This window comes from Ruditapes philippinarum, unplaced genomic scaffold (assembly GCF_026571515.1).
Source record: "Ruditapes philippinarum isolate M1 unplaced genomic scaffold, ASM2657151v2 ctg561_1_1_1_1, whole genome shotgun sequence".
Lineage (NCBI taxonomy): Eukaryota > Metazoa > Mollusca > Bivalvia > Venerida > Veneridae > Ruditapes > Ruditapes philippinarum.
In genome coordinates this window covers 270,395-286,508 of record NW_026863904.1, presented here as the reverse complement: position 1 = coordinate 286,508, position 16,114 = coordinate 270,395, and positions in this window count along the sequence as shown.

Below are 16,114 nucleotides of genomic sequence, written 5' to 3'. Positions count from 1 at the left end.
GAAATTTGCAAACATGGTTTGATTTAGACTGTCTAGTTAAATTGTTCATTTCACATTTTAAGCATGCCACGTGTGCATATCCTATTTCTAATAAGTGTGATTTAAAAAAAGTGTTTGTTACATCCATTGCTAACTATTTTTTTACCTATACTTTGTTTTCAAAGCATTAAAGTAATCGAAACTGTTATAAAAAGACCAATCAATCAGACAAACTACATGGTAATTTAGATTTGTAACAGAGCCCGTCAATTATAAAATTACATGTATGTCTATGGATATAACGGTCTTTTATTGTAAAACATTGAATGATAGTTACGTGAGTTGTGTACCCGAAACATTCTGTGAATAAAGAATCGTTAGTTTAAGTCAGTTTTACAATATCATGGGTAAGATGTAACGGTCAAATTTTATTTAAAAAATATTTCATTAAATAATGTGACTTCATTTTTGCTAAAATTGTCTTATCACCGAGTCCGTTCTATCATGAAAAGTTCCAAAATAGAACATGACGTAATTCTTCTGAAATCTTGCTATAGTTTTTTTTTTCTTAAAGTGGATTGGTCTACAATTGGAACATTTTCCATCAGTATTTCAAATGTTGATAAAAACGATAGAAATGTATCATTTGGATATTCTTATAAAACATTACTTGAAAAATAAATGTTGATAAAGTTTTAAGTGATTTAGCTATGTCTATGATGAATAATAATATTTTGTACTAGAACAATTTGTTTTATTATGCTATATTAATGTATGTAAATATAGGATCTCATATGTGCTAACAACATCCATATTAAATACTATCAACGTTATTATTTTTTTATAACTTACCTTTCATTATAGACCAATTTACTTTAAGAATATACATAACGTTTTTCTGGCAAATTAACATTCTTTCAAATTGAAAAATATGTAAACGAAAATATTTACGTTTGAAGTCATTGCTTGTGTGACTATAGTTACAACTTGATGATCTATCAATCATTTTGTCATGGTTAAACTACCGGAAGCGTGCATGAACACATTGTGTTTATATGGCCCATTATGAGGCTTTGATGTCTATGATATACAGTCTGTCCTTTACGTAATTGGCAAAGTAATGCGAAAAGACAGGAGCCATAAAACAACTAGGTATAAATATTAAATAGAACAAACAACACGTCAACATGCTGGCAAACATTTAGGATCCTAACTTCCATGTAATTGTAAACTGAAAACCAACTATAACACACGGACAATATAAATTTTTGTACTTAAATTTCCGAGTACTATTAGCGATAAGACTAAATTAAGATATGTTATTGCACAGTGCTGTCCGTACTCTGTCTTGTGCCCTGTCCTGTTTTTGTTTGGGGTCCGCCTGGGCTCCTTGCCACTGGTTCTTGTTGCTGGGTCGTATGGGGGTTGCGTTCATTGAACGCCGCCTTTCCTTGTTGATATCGTTTATCATATTTCTTGTTTTTAAATGTGTCCCCTTTCTTCATTATATTTATACGATTGTATCACATATACAATAACAAATTTAATCAAACAAAATTTTTCATAACTTAGTGCATATTAGGTGTCAATCTATATTCAGATAAATGGTAATTTAAAAAGTACGAACATTGCCTGAACCCCTAGCCTTAGTGAATGTACATTGTATTACATTTTCACAGTTGCCCCTACCCACATAGAAATATGTATTTTTAACACATTAATTGTTAACATAGTTTTCTTCACTTCAGAAAATTTTGTAATACTTTTGCCAAGGGCCAGAATACAACGGAGAAATTGCCCATACAAAAGAAGTACAATTTCTCAACCCCAAAAACAATAAATTGTATAATATTCTTCATAGAACATTTAATCATAGTTAAATATGGTTTTATCGTTTTCAGTTTAGGTTTAGTTATTGGGGTTATATTTGTCTTAAAATTAACCAGAATAATGTTATATCATTCAGAAATGAAAATTAACATACTTTCAGAAGCGAAATAGGCATGGTCAATGATGATGATATTTTTTTATATCAGAAATTATCAAGTCTATGAAAGTATATAAGAGTTAAACAAAGCCCATATAATGCGATAATTCATTCAACAATAATGCGATAAAATTGTAACATAAACTTAATTATATCTTTCTCAATGGAGGAGGGTGGGCAAATGTCCATGAATACATTTATAAAGACTGAGGAGGGTAGTAGGGATATATATATATATATATATATATATATATATATATATATATATATATATATATATATATATATATATATATATATATATATATATATATATATATATATATATATATATATATATTTATAGATATACGACGCTTCGTTTCTTTGTATCCGTTCACGATAAGTCTTATTCTTTCCCAACTTTTTCTGTCAGTAAATTTTTCACATGTTTGTCGTAAATAACAACACAGACAATATTTTGTTTCTTCAATTTACATTCGTAAGACGTTCAATAACCTTACTTTCCATTTTAAAAGAAGTGTAATTCAATCATACAGTTGTCGCATCTAATAAGAATTACACGAAATAACAGGAATTTTATGAGTTATTGGCACATTATAATACACTAACCCAAACTAAAGAGTCTTGTATTGAAAAAGCTAGACAGCGTTCATAATATTCCGTGTTTATATAAAGGAACATTATTTCCGGCAATATGACTGATCAGATAAATAAAAGAATTGTATTATTACACCTAAAACGTGTTAAGGTGAATATATAATAACGGTTAACTTTGATGTATATGTCCTATCAGAAACTCAATTGGCTTAATGAAAACTTTAGAATTCTGAAAACTTAGAAATGTTGTATTCTGCTTAAGCCGGTGCTAGGGGGCGTGGACGTAAGTTTGCACTTGACAGTACCCTCCATGAACAGGCTCAATCAAACCGAGCCTGCAGCATTTTCAATTTCGCCGTTTTTAGGCTTTCTTTAGGAATTCCTATGTTCTCTATTGTACATATTATTACTCCTTTAGCATGTCAAGATTGAAAAGATAAACAAAGTTAGAAACATGTCAACCATTAAATGTGTTAAAGATCATCTTTTTACAATGCAGACATCAAATCTAACCTGTACAGACATCAAATCTAACATGTTTAGGTTTTTTTTCAGTACTTTGAATTAATTTTATAATTTGAATATTCAAATGCCTAAAATAAAGAAGCAGTATATATACTCTCAAGGGAAATCAAATGGAATGTCCACATATTGTGTCTCTATTCACTAATCTATACAATATTTATGACAGTTCAAGAAGAAATCTGCATTTTGTCAGAGCATACAAAAGAAAAATATATAACGGATGTTCAAGGTTTGTATTGAATCAGTCAGAATTCTTCAAACGAAGAAATAGGTGAGCCGTTACTTAAATACATATCTGGGACACGTGTGATCTTTTGATTTACAAAGAATTACATTTTTGCCAAATATAAAGAAAGCGTTCTCTGGTTGATTGCATTTAAAAAACGACATTCTAATATTCTAATTCTTGAAGTCACTAAAGGACCCTATAACTAGGTTAATGATATTATATAATGATAGTGGCTATACCATTAATTGTAAAAGGAAAGCGAGTGAATACAAACAATTCTCAAGACAAATGACAACTAGATACGGTACTGTATATCGAAAATTGTTCTAATGCCTTCGTATACTATTTGTATACATAGAATCTATGCTTATGTAATTCGTGATTATGTATTTAAAAATAAATAAAATGTGTCCTTAAGTATGTCAGCAGTTATTCATGTTACAGTTTTTGTTGACATTTTAACGGGAATTAGCTTTACTCCTCAGTTTATTCAGCACTAGAATGTTTTCTCTTAATAGATGTATAATTATTTTCCAATTGGTTTCTTTTATGTTCGTTTATTGTATTTTTAATATATCGTTATATATAAATGCCTATATAAGTTTGTTGAAATAAACAATAACAAGAACTCTGAGTTTGTTAGTGATAAAAATCTTTTTTGAAACAAAATAATAAAAAAAAGAGAAAGTTCTCACAATAACATCTCAATTTGACTAATTCATTGTTGTTTCCAAGGTTTTAAATATCTATCAGTCTAGACTAGAAAATAGGATTAAAATCAATACAGCTTAAGATTTTATTGATTGCGACATTTTGGAATTTGACACAACGATAAGCTTTTAAAAGAAGACATATATTATTGCCAAATTAACTGCCAAACCTACTTTAATATACTTCTCACACGGTTTGATTCTTTGTATCATTAATTAGGTTACACTTACCTAACGGTACTTTATGTAGAATTCTTTTTAAAATGTACATAAAATGTTGTATCATTTTTTAAAATTTTTTAAAGGAAATTGTCCTTATGTTTGTAGCTGAATGTAGATAAACATTTTAAAGTCATTGCTAATTAGTTCATCTCTGGCCTGATCAGTGTTGATATAGGTCTTTATAGGTGTTTTTTTATTTACTTTCTTTTTAAACAGTTCTTATTATTTAAGTATCTTAATCTTCATTATTATGTGGCGGATCTTAAAGTATGGATTAGCAATGGTAATCTAATTTTTGATAAGGTTAATAAATGTTACTTTTTCACACATCATTTATTACGATACAATATTTTATCAGTGTCTTTATGTCAGGATGGAATATATCATAAGAGTTTTGAAGATATAAATAAGAAAATAATATACTCAGTAACAATCAATACTATTTTTTTTTATTTTAATCAGTATTTTGAAGTTTTATAACGATTGTCTTCTATAAATCAGTGATAGATTGGCCATGCTTTTTATTGCTGTATTTTATAAATGTTTTGTACTATGTAAATATGCATGTATGAGACGTAAGTAAACAAATAAACTAAACTAAACTAAACTATATTATAGCAATGGCAAATTATAGGTTTTTTGTTTTCAAATTTTTTAATACTTTTTATTCTCCTTTTTGTATGAAAATATGGAAACACAGAAGATTTTCAAATGGAACAATACGAACAAAATTGTTTTTATCTTTACAAGAAGGAAATTATTTAGTTGTTATTGTATATATATTTTTTTAAGTTTATCTTACGAAAAAATGCAGCAATGGCACATTCTCTGGAATTCTGAAGACAAAATCAAATTTGTTTTAATTAAATCTAGTGAATAATGAAATGTGTAGATTGAAATATTACTTTAATAATTATAGTAATAATAATAATAATAATAATAACGATCGCGATAATATAATAATAATAATAATAATAATAATAATTACAGTTTATAGTTTATTTTGGCTAAATCGGCATGAGAAAATGCCTTTGGCCATTTACAATAACTTTCATGATGGCCAAGACAACAGAAATATATACAATATAAATATAACATACAAAAACATATATACATCAAACGATTATTTTAACAATATTTCTATAACTTGAAAGTACTTTAAACAGATATTTTAAGGAGCAGCCATATTTGCAAACAGAGTAAAAAATGATATTCGTTTTCAACATGAGTACTACACATTTTTCAGATACGATCATTTCTATCAATTCCAACAAATCTACCATTTTCAACTTCTAAATTATGTGACGACAATCTTAATCGAGACATTGTTTGTCTACAGGAACTTTTATCTACCACAGTCAAATATTTTTCAAAATAAAATTCTGTCTTGAACAAACAGTAAAATGTAAGTTTTGGTTGATTTGCAATTGTTTCGCTCCACACTTGTACTTATTGATCCCGTAATCTTTGCTTAAATACAGACATATAGTTAATATCAAAATTTGTTTCATTCCATAAGTATCCATAACCTAAATTATTTAACAATTTTTCACAGACAAAGTCCAGGAATTATTTAAATTTAGATTTTCTGATGACTTTATTTCTGAAAAATTGTTATACATAAGTGAACCTGGACATTTTATTATCTTTAACCATTGTTTCAATGCTCGCTCTTTACAAAATACAGACAATGGAAAGCGACCAAGCTCACCCATTACAGCAGCATTTGATGTCTGGGTTCTTACACCAAGAATTCTCTTGCAAAAACGAAAATGAAGTTTATCAATTTCTTTATAATTATATATCCCCCATACTTCTGAGCCATATAATAGTATGGGGACTGCAAGAGAATCAAACAGTGATAATTGTGTTTTTATATCAAGATTTAGTCTACTTATAACTGAAAGAAGATTGTTGTATGCTCTGAGAGCTTGGTCGTTTAGAGCCTGAACAGCAAATTTCATGTTACCAGTATAGTAAAATTTAACACAAAGGTAACAAAAAGAATTAACGATATCTAGCTTAGCACCATTAACATACCAATTATAATTGCATTGCGTTTTTCTTTTCTCAAAAATACATATTTTAGTATTGCCAGCATTGATTTTAAGGCCCCACTGCAACGAGTATATATAAATGTTATCAAGAAAGGATTGCAAACTATTTGGGTTTGTGGTAAATAGAGCTATATCATCAGCAAATAATAACATATGTACAGATAGTAAAGATAAATCAGTCTCTGTTAATTGTGACACATCAACAATATTTTTTACATCATTAACAAATAAAATAAATAATAGAGGAGAGAGTGGTTCCCCTTGTTTAACACCAATAGAAACATTAAACATGTCAGAAATGGTCAAGTAAGCTGTGTCTTTTACACAAGATTTTACGTTTTGATAGATGGCTTTTACCATTCTTACCATTTTACAGCTGATACCAGATTCTATTAGTTTAACCCACAATGCTTCATGTATAACCGTATCAAAAGCTCGTTCATAATCGATGAACGCACAGTAAAGTTTAGATTTTTTTGAAAGTATTTTCTGAATAATACTATGCAATATAAACACACAATCAGCAGTACTCCGCCCATCTCTAAAACCAAACTGAGATTCATTAAAAACTTTTTCCTCTTCACACCATTTATTTATGCGGTTTCTTAACGCTAATGAGAAAATCTTTGCTAAAACATTGACAATTGTAATCCCTCTATAATTTGAAGGTACCTTACGATCGCCTTTTTTAAAAATAGGAATGATAACGCATTCACTCCAAGATTCAGGATATTCACCTTTATCAAATATATTATCAAAAAGTTTTACAAGATAAGGAGCAATAAAATCTTAAGAATCTATGAAAAAATCCGCTACATTTTTATCAATGTCACAGCTTTTATGCCTTTTTAAACATGCTATTGTCTTACGTATTTCATCAATACTAAATTTACAATCAAGACTCTCAATCTGTACCGTATCTGTTTTGTGAAAAATTTTCAGGGTTAACAACATTTTCATGCTGTGTATTAGACATATTACTAAAGTATTCAACAAATTCATGCAAACTAACATCATGATTTGCATTACTCGATTTAGTTTTATACTTTTTAATATATTTCCAAAATTGTTTAGTATTTGTCTTGCTCAACTTAGAAAGCGTTTTCTTTTCCTGATAAAAATATTGCTTATTAGCTTTGCGCTTACTTGCACAAAAAATGCTTTGTGCATTCAAAAACAAATTTCTATTGCGGTCTGACGGATCATATTTAAATAATCTTTTGCACCTGTAAAATTCATTTTTATTTCGCTTACAGTCATTGTCAAACTATAATGACGTTTTAAAATTGGACGGTTTTCTTGTTGAACTCTTCTTTATAGTTTTACCATTCACTTTGAGTGAGATATCTAAAACTAAATCAGAAAGCAAGTTTATACAAGTATCAATGTCAATGTTATCACATGATAAATTATTTGTAATGTCATCAAAAGAATATTTATATTCATTCAATAATGAATCAAGTTTATCATTATCGATATCTTCCCATACTATTTTGTCATAAGTTATATCTTCATTTGCAAAAGGTTTGTTATCAACATATGAAACTGAAAACGAAACTGGACAGTGATCAGAAAATTCTGAAAGGTCATGATCTTTCATAACATCAATAAGAGAAAAAACATTTGAATCGGCAATAATGTAATCTACAACACTTGCAGCTTTGCAGTTTCTTATGAGATTATAACATGTAAAATGACCTGGTTCAAGACGGCCATTAACAATATAGACATCATTTTCTTTGCACAATGTAATTAATTTATTACCGAAACTATTTATTTGTTTGTCAAAAGAAGTTCGAGATTGGATTCCTATAGGAATATCGTCTTCTTCAGGTAAATCAATAAAACGCTCAAGGTGTATATTTTCAATCATATCTGGTCTTTCACCAGTTCGAGCATTTAGGTCACCACATATTGTCACATATCCAAGCCGACTATACTTTCTGATATCATCAGATATTTATTCAAAAAAGTCAAATTCGTATAAAGGTGATTCACATTGTTTATATACCTTTGAATCTTCAGGAGGTATATAACAACAACAAAAAAACATATCATTTGAACATGCACACGTTGATTTTTGTAATTTAAACCATATTATACCTTTGTTGTTTAATGAAACTAACTCAATTTGACCTTTAAATTCCCTTCTAAATTACACAATTACCCCTTTAGCTTTCTTATTATATTTCGGCCGAGAACATGAAAAATATTCAAAATTATTTAAGTCAATTTTTAACACATTTGAATTCCATGTCTCTGTCAAAATCAAAATATCAAAGCCGTTCAGAAAGTCCAAAAAGTCATTATCAGTTAATTTATTTTTAATTCCCTGGATATTCCACGAGAGAAATTTTAGCTGCCTCCTTACGTTTTCCTACGCCTGCACACTATCTGTGACCATATGTTGGTTCTGGTCCCGACCTGAAATGTAAGGTTGTTTCCTCCGAGTGCGACGCTCGAGAATTAGGACAGGACCTGGCTGTGTAAGATCGATTATCGATATACAGTGTATCATATGAAAGCACTGCTGTTTTATTTTATTTTCTCGCCTGAACAAGATAAGGGATAAGTTTTTGGCTTTTTGGCGCCTCTCACCGATCTCCTGAGGGTACTGGTCACTTACACCATCATCAGTTCCAGATAATTTGAGCCTTGCTTTTTCTTTCACCTCCATCTTATCTTGGTGAAAGTTAAACTTAGCAACAATTGGACGTATTTTGCCATGTTCATGACTTCCGACACGATGCGCCCTATCAATTTTATATCTATATGCGTCAATAATAATAATAATAATAAAAATAATAATAATAATGATTGACAATTTCCTCTGCAGTTTTATGTTAGCTGGAAATGTATTCCATAAATACGTTGCTTTGTTTGTAAATGTATGTTTCATATAATTTTTTCGTGGCCTGAAGTGAGAAAGATTTTGACGGATTGTAGAGCAAAGATTATATCTATCGTTACAGAAAAAATAGTAAAATAGTAGTTCAGATACATATTTTGTTGCAAGATTATGTTCACTGTAAAAACATTAAGGTCATGTGATAATTGCATCTGTTTTCAAAAGTAAGAAGATTTAGACTTTTGAATACACTTTTATGTTACATGCTGTTTCATTATTACACAAAATGCCCTCTTTTGTATGTTATATATTTTTTTTTCGGCATCCGATTGGCAGGTTTGTCCCCATATAGTCTTTTGGTTTTCTGATAAATTTCAATATTATCGACAAAAAAAATCTTTTCTTTACTTATAATTTACGCTTTTCAACTTTCTAAATTTCGGTATTACAATCCTACTTGTTATGTTAAAACATTGAAAAGTATTTTTACTCGAACTTCTTCGCACCATTCAGGATAAAAGACAACAAATATATTGGTCATATGTAATATGTTACTATCTACGATTAACTAATGACAGAAACATATTGTTCGTCTTTGACAAAATCATTCTGTATATCAAACAATTCAAGACGGTTATATCAAATACACTTCAACAATTCCAGTTCACGTGTATACTGCATAATGTGCTTACTGCTTCCATTACAATGTTATTATTCAAGATTTTCAAGCAATATTTGAAACTGAATTTGGCAGTGGAAACAATATACTGACTTCTTTTTTTTGATGCCCTGTGAAAATGATTTTCAGTAAACCGTATTGTTTTCTTTTTTATAAAACTTTTTACGTATACCCTTTGGTGTCATTAGGGTAGACAGACTCAACGGATGTTTTTTTATTGAATTAAAAGTTCATAACAAATCCTTACGCTTTTATTAATGTAACTTTTGTAAGGGTATTGAGTTCAAATTTGTATGGTAACACTATAGTTTTGGTATATATCCCAAAATATTGTGATCACACGAAGCAAATATATTCTATTCTATTTACATTGTTGATTGCCTGAAATGAGACTTGATATATGTCTAGAAAAAGATTGTTTTATCCGAATTGAAGTTTTGGTATTTCATGTCGTATGCCTAGTTACTCTTTTATTATTCAACATTGTATTAAAGCACGAACAAAATTGTTTATATTTAATAGCTTTAACTTGTTTTCCAAAGACAAATCTTCAACAACAATTATTTTTGTAATTTTCCCAGACGTGTTACTTTATTATACAGTTGTCATATTTAATTAGAATCAACCAAAATCCCGACATTTTATGACTTATTGGCTTATTAACACACTATACCACAACGATCTTATTGATGAAGAAACACGGAACTATTTTGAATACCATGATAAAAGAGCCATATGTTAAGATTTTGTTTAAGCAAGGAAATGTCATGAATATTATACATTGCATCAAAAAATGCACCGTCATATCGCATGGGATATGTACCTAATGTTTTTGCACATATGATTTCTTTAAAAATTGTGCAGTTAAATATCATTATTGCTTTATTTGGATTGTTTCGTGTATCTTGTCATGCATTCATATCTGGGTAACGACATCAACAGAATACAAAATCTCAGACATTGTTTCACTTCGCTTTTATTAAATTGTATAGGTCATCTTTTTGTACATTTTATAAGAAGTATTGGTGTTATTTTGTACACTTTATTTTGTTTTACTATCTTGGTAGACGTAAAAGAAGAATTGTAAAGCTTTTTAAGTTAAATGAATATGAATGTAATGTATTCTTACTGTTAGACACATGATGATTGGAACTGATGAGTCACATGAAATAGTTAGAACTGACTAGGCACGTGTAATGGTTATAAATGATTGGACACATGAAAGCGTCAGAATTGCTTGAACATATGAAATGTTTTGAAATGATTGGGTACATGAAAATGTTATAACTTTTTGGACACATGAAATGGTCAGAATTGTTTGGACACATGAAATAGTTATAACTTGGTGTGGACACATGAAATGCTTAGAACCGAAAAGTCACATGAAGTGGTTAGAAATCATTTGACACATGAAATTGTTATAAGTGATTGGACACATGAAATTGTTAGAATTGCCTGGACATATAAAATGTTGATAACTCAAAGCGCACATGAACTGGTTAGAACTGGTTGGACATATGGAATGGTTAGAACTGATTGGACATATGGAATGTTTAGAACTGACTGGACATATGGAATGGTTAGAACTAAATAATTGAACACATGAAATAGATAGAACTGACGATATATCTTCTAGATAGTTGATAGGTTTAATGCTTATATACTTGGATTCCCTATGAATGTTTTATGATCATTGGTATGCACACTAAAACAAACATTCAGACTCATATCGACCAAACTAATTCCCTTCTTTACCGGTATAAAATAGGACGATTGATAAATGTCTGAACAAAGAATTCAATTACAAGTCCCTTGTTTCCATTGTTTGCCTCAGTACCAGATTGCTTTGTCTGAAATGAAGAACATTTATTTGGTAAATCGGTTTATAGGGTGTATACTTTACACTTCTTCGCAATCATTACAATCACTTTCATCAAAATATTTTTCTGTTAGTCGTACCCGTTACAAAACGTCTTTATGAAGTCAAAATTAAGATAAATCATTCGTTAATCAATTTTCATGTTCGTTACGGTAGTTATATTCAATATAAAATCAGAGCGAAATGTATTATTTAAGAAACGTCATTTACATAAAAAAGCCACCAATTGTACAAAGGCTATGTCGTTTTTAATATAGTGATTATTAATTGTTTAAAATATATTTTCTTGAAACATAATTCAAAATTACACAGGACGTATCGATGATCTATGCAAAGAATATAGCTGTAGCAATCACAATTAGCCTTAATAAAGAAGCTTTCATTTTTCCAGACGATTAGATGTCACAAAGTTGAAAGTTATATCATGTTTATATGCTTAGTATAGATAGGCTCTGATCTGTCTCCTACCAGTTGTGAATAATTTTTATATATAACATTTTGCTTTCATATTTATCATTTTATTTCGACTAAAGTGGATTTTGTTACGATTGCAAAGCTTCGAATTTTTAGGCTCTCTGGTACAAGATTCTAGTCATACACAAAACAATTGAATCGGATTCTAGTTTTATAAATACACAATATGGCATTTCTCTCCGAATATACATAATTCCAAAAGTAAACATGTATTGTTTTGTGAATGCTACAAAATGTAATACTATTATAAGTTTTGTTACGGCGGTGTTTCTCCATCAACAATGTTAAGAGATATTTTAAATCGTTAATGTTTCCAAAATTGTTATATGATTTGATAGACTGTGTATCAATCCATTCCTTATTTATAAACTATGTAAATAACTTACTCATTTCTCTTGCATTTGGTTTTGAGGCATTCTATTATCAGCACATATTTAAATAAATAAGTCATTGTAATGCAACTGAATGGCTTTCATTTTGTAAGAAAATCTGCTAGTTTATTACATCAGTAGATGTTTTAATTGAATGCTTCTTAAATTTCTTTCTACAGAATCGTCTAGAAATATCACAAAATGTTTGCAAATGTTGATAAATATGGCTGGAAATTTTAGTTTTAATCATTGTTAAGAACTTGTTAGTTGTAAGCAATTCCATTTCGAGGTGTTATTTAATCTTTCAGTTGTCACATTTTATAAAGGTTATACGCGTTGATCGAAATTTGTATGAATTAGAAGATTGTTGTATACAAACAAATCAGGCCTTTAGAGGAATCAATTAATGTAATGTATTGAAAGAACCAAACCACTTGTTTGAAATAATAGGATGTTTGTTGTTGTTGTTGGTTTTAATCTTTATTAAATACATTTTGTAAATTATGCTTTTATCGACCTTGGTGGAACGAATACCGTATACTATACTCGGAAAAGTTCTTTTATTTTTATGTAATATAAGAATAGATTTGTAATATCAAAATTATCTTATTATCGTCTGTTTCCAATCTTACGTTATAAAAGTCGCATGGTTTTCGTTCTTTCAGGAATGTTTATAAAATTATATCCTTCAGTGGTTAGTTGAAAGATTTTTTACATGGCATAAAGAAAAAGAATCGATAAGTGTTGACAGAATGCATTCTGCTATAGTTCTGAAGTTATAAAAACAATCATTAAAAAAGAATCGACAATCTTATTTTATGTTTGTCATAAAATAGCCTGAAGTTTCTAAATGACAGAAAATCAACATAAAACTAGACCATTTAATTTTTTAGTTACTAGCTTTTTACCATGAAAGAGATATTCCCTGTGAAATTCCGTTGTTTGACCCCATAGGAAGAATTATTCTTAATTTTCGTTCTTTTATCAATCTCATACCACGTATAATCCTACAAAATTAACAGCTTGAATCGTTTAAACACCGCGAACTGCATTGGTTGGTTGACTTGAATGAAGGTACACAATACATTCAAATCATTTTAGACTATAAAACATCCAATGCACCTTCAATAATAATAATAATAATAATAATAATAATAATAATAATAATAATAACAACATTTATATTTAAAAAAGATGTGTTGTTCAGCCGTTTGTAAAAATATCCATTTTGTATTTCGTACTTGATATATAAAGAATGAAACTGAAACAAAAATAAGCCACATGTTCTCTGCTTGGTGAAATGGACCTGTACGAAATTAAGTTGATGACTCAATATAATTTTATTAACATCTGAAATATATTCGAAATATGCCTTTAATTCATTTTTTATCCGACTCATTTTTGTTTATATTATTGTCCAATTATGGCATAGGTCAAAGAGGATTTGGTGTTAATGTTTTTAATCTTATGCCTTTGACATTTTTTCATTTTCAAAATTAGAGACGCCTGACTGACGATTCCATATATATCCCCCTAGTGAAAGTTTATCTCAAACATGTCTTCAAAAGAATGATATTTTAAACAGTATTTGTACCACATATAACACAGCTTGAAACATCAGAGTGGAAAGAGAATTAATACTATTGCTACATCGAAGTAATTAATATCACAGCGGGGCATCGGAAGTCTTCATTCACAAGTCGCCATATGACCTTTCAATCAAACTGAGCCTGCAACAATTTTAATTTTGCAGTGTTGGGCTTTCTTTAGGGATTCTTTTTTTCTCCATTTTTACTCTATTGGTGCGACGTAAAACCCAATAATGATAATAATAAAAATAATTAATATAAAGAGACGATTGATATGGAACAATTGCATACCGAATGACAAACACATTCATGTCATTTAACAGTTCTCACAACTTTTATTTTTACTCTAGAGTATGTTCCTTGACTAACCAGTAAAACTGTTTTGTCGTGAAACATGGCTGTTATATAAGATGATGGACATGAAACCTCGGCTGAAATCAAGACATCTTAAGACAACCATTTGCCGACTGTTTCACTTTATACTGGCATTTAGATTCAATACATGTGTAGAAGCTTGTAGTTGGTATTGACATACAAATACAGTAGCACAGAAAAGCACAACACGTGACAATCAATAGAAAGTTAAACTGAAATTCGCTTAGTTAAATAATCTGAAGCCAACCGAATGAATTATATATGTTGATTTTTAAACATTTCATGTAATCTGAAGATTTTACCAGATTACAAAATATTGAACATGGCTTATCTAATTACTTAATGGATAAATATGATTTATCACCTAAAGCAAATTTCAGAAAGACTTATTGATAACAAAGATTTGCTGCTTAAACGCTTCCACGTTTAAAATAAATAATTTATACATGCTTTCATATTGTCAAAATTTTGTCTTTTTGCCAAAAAGGTTTGGCTGGCTTAGAAATTCAAAGTTGAAAATGTGCATATATAAATTCCTAGCACAAAAAGTCTTGTACTGTGTTAAAAATATCAAAATAGGCACTTTTACATGATAACGTCACTAGTAAATTAAATATGCTTAAATAAAACAAATTCAGCTTACTTTTGAAATACACATGATCTTTGGCGGTTAACGAAACAGGAAAATAAACCTGCTGTAAGCAAATATAATGAAAGTAAACAGTATATTTATTGACGTGTTTTTCCAATATTCTAAACTCGACATCTCTTTTATGTACTTGGATTTGACAGAATGGCCTTTAGAAACAGGAATTTTGACAATAATTGTACGGTATTGAAAAAGCATATAACGTACATAACTTTTTGATACAAGTCAATCGCTTGGCAATGCATGGTCAGCGAACATTTTTGGTCGTCAAAATCTAAATGTTTCACTTGCGAACTGACTGACGTAAAATAGTGAAACCAGGTTTCATCACCAGTCACAAACTTAGATAATCGGCGACTGTCTTCAGAATAGTATGAGTTAACCCTTTTGATTTCCCTGCGATACGGGCTATCTGGGTAAGTAAAAGTCTGACATCTTTGTCGATAAGCTTGACATAATGAATGTTTTTGTCGGTAAGTATGAAGCGTTTTCTGTCAGACTTACAGGTATCTTTAAAAGTGACTCGTGTTCATATTTGAATTTACCTATCCACCTCAAAACAAGTTGCAAGATACTCCATTGTTGCCATGAATTTTACAAATATAATAATAAACATTTATAGCAGAATTCCTTTGGTTTTCTCGTGCTTTTATTAGCCCCCGTATTTCATCACTTTGACATGAGCATTTACCAGCCATATTTTACATGAAGTAACTCGTGAATTTGAAAATAATTCTTAATCGGTTAATCGAAAAAACATGATTTTGGTATTATTTGAAAGCAGATGCTTTGAAAGCAAAGCATAGTTTATATAGACACAGGACTCACGAGCTAAATAAGAGAATATATATTTATATTGCATTGCATGTTGACCGAAATAACCCAAGAGTACCTGGCGACATTCAAACTCACAGCTGGCGGTGAGGGTTATAAATCAACGA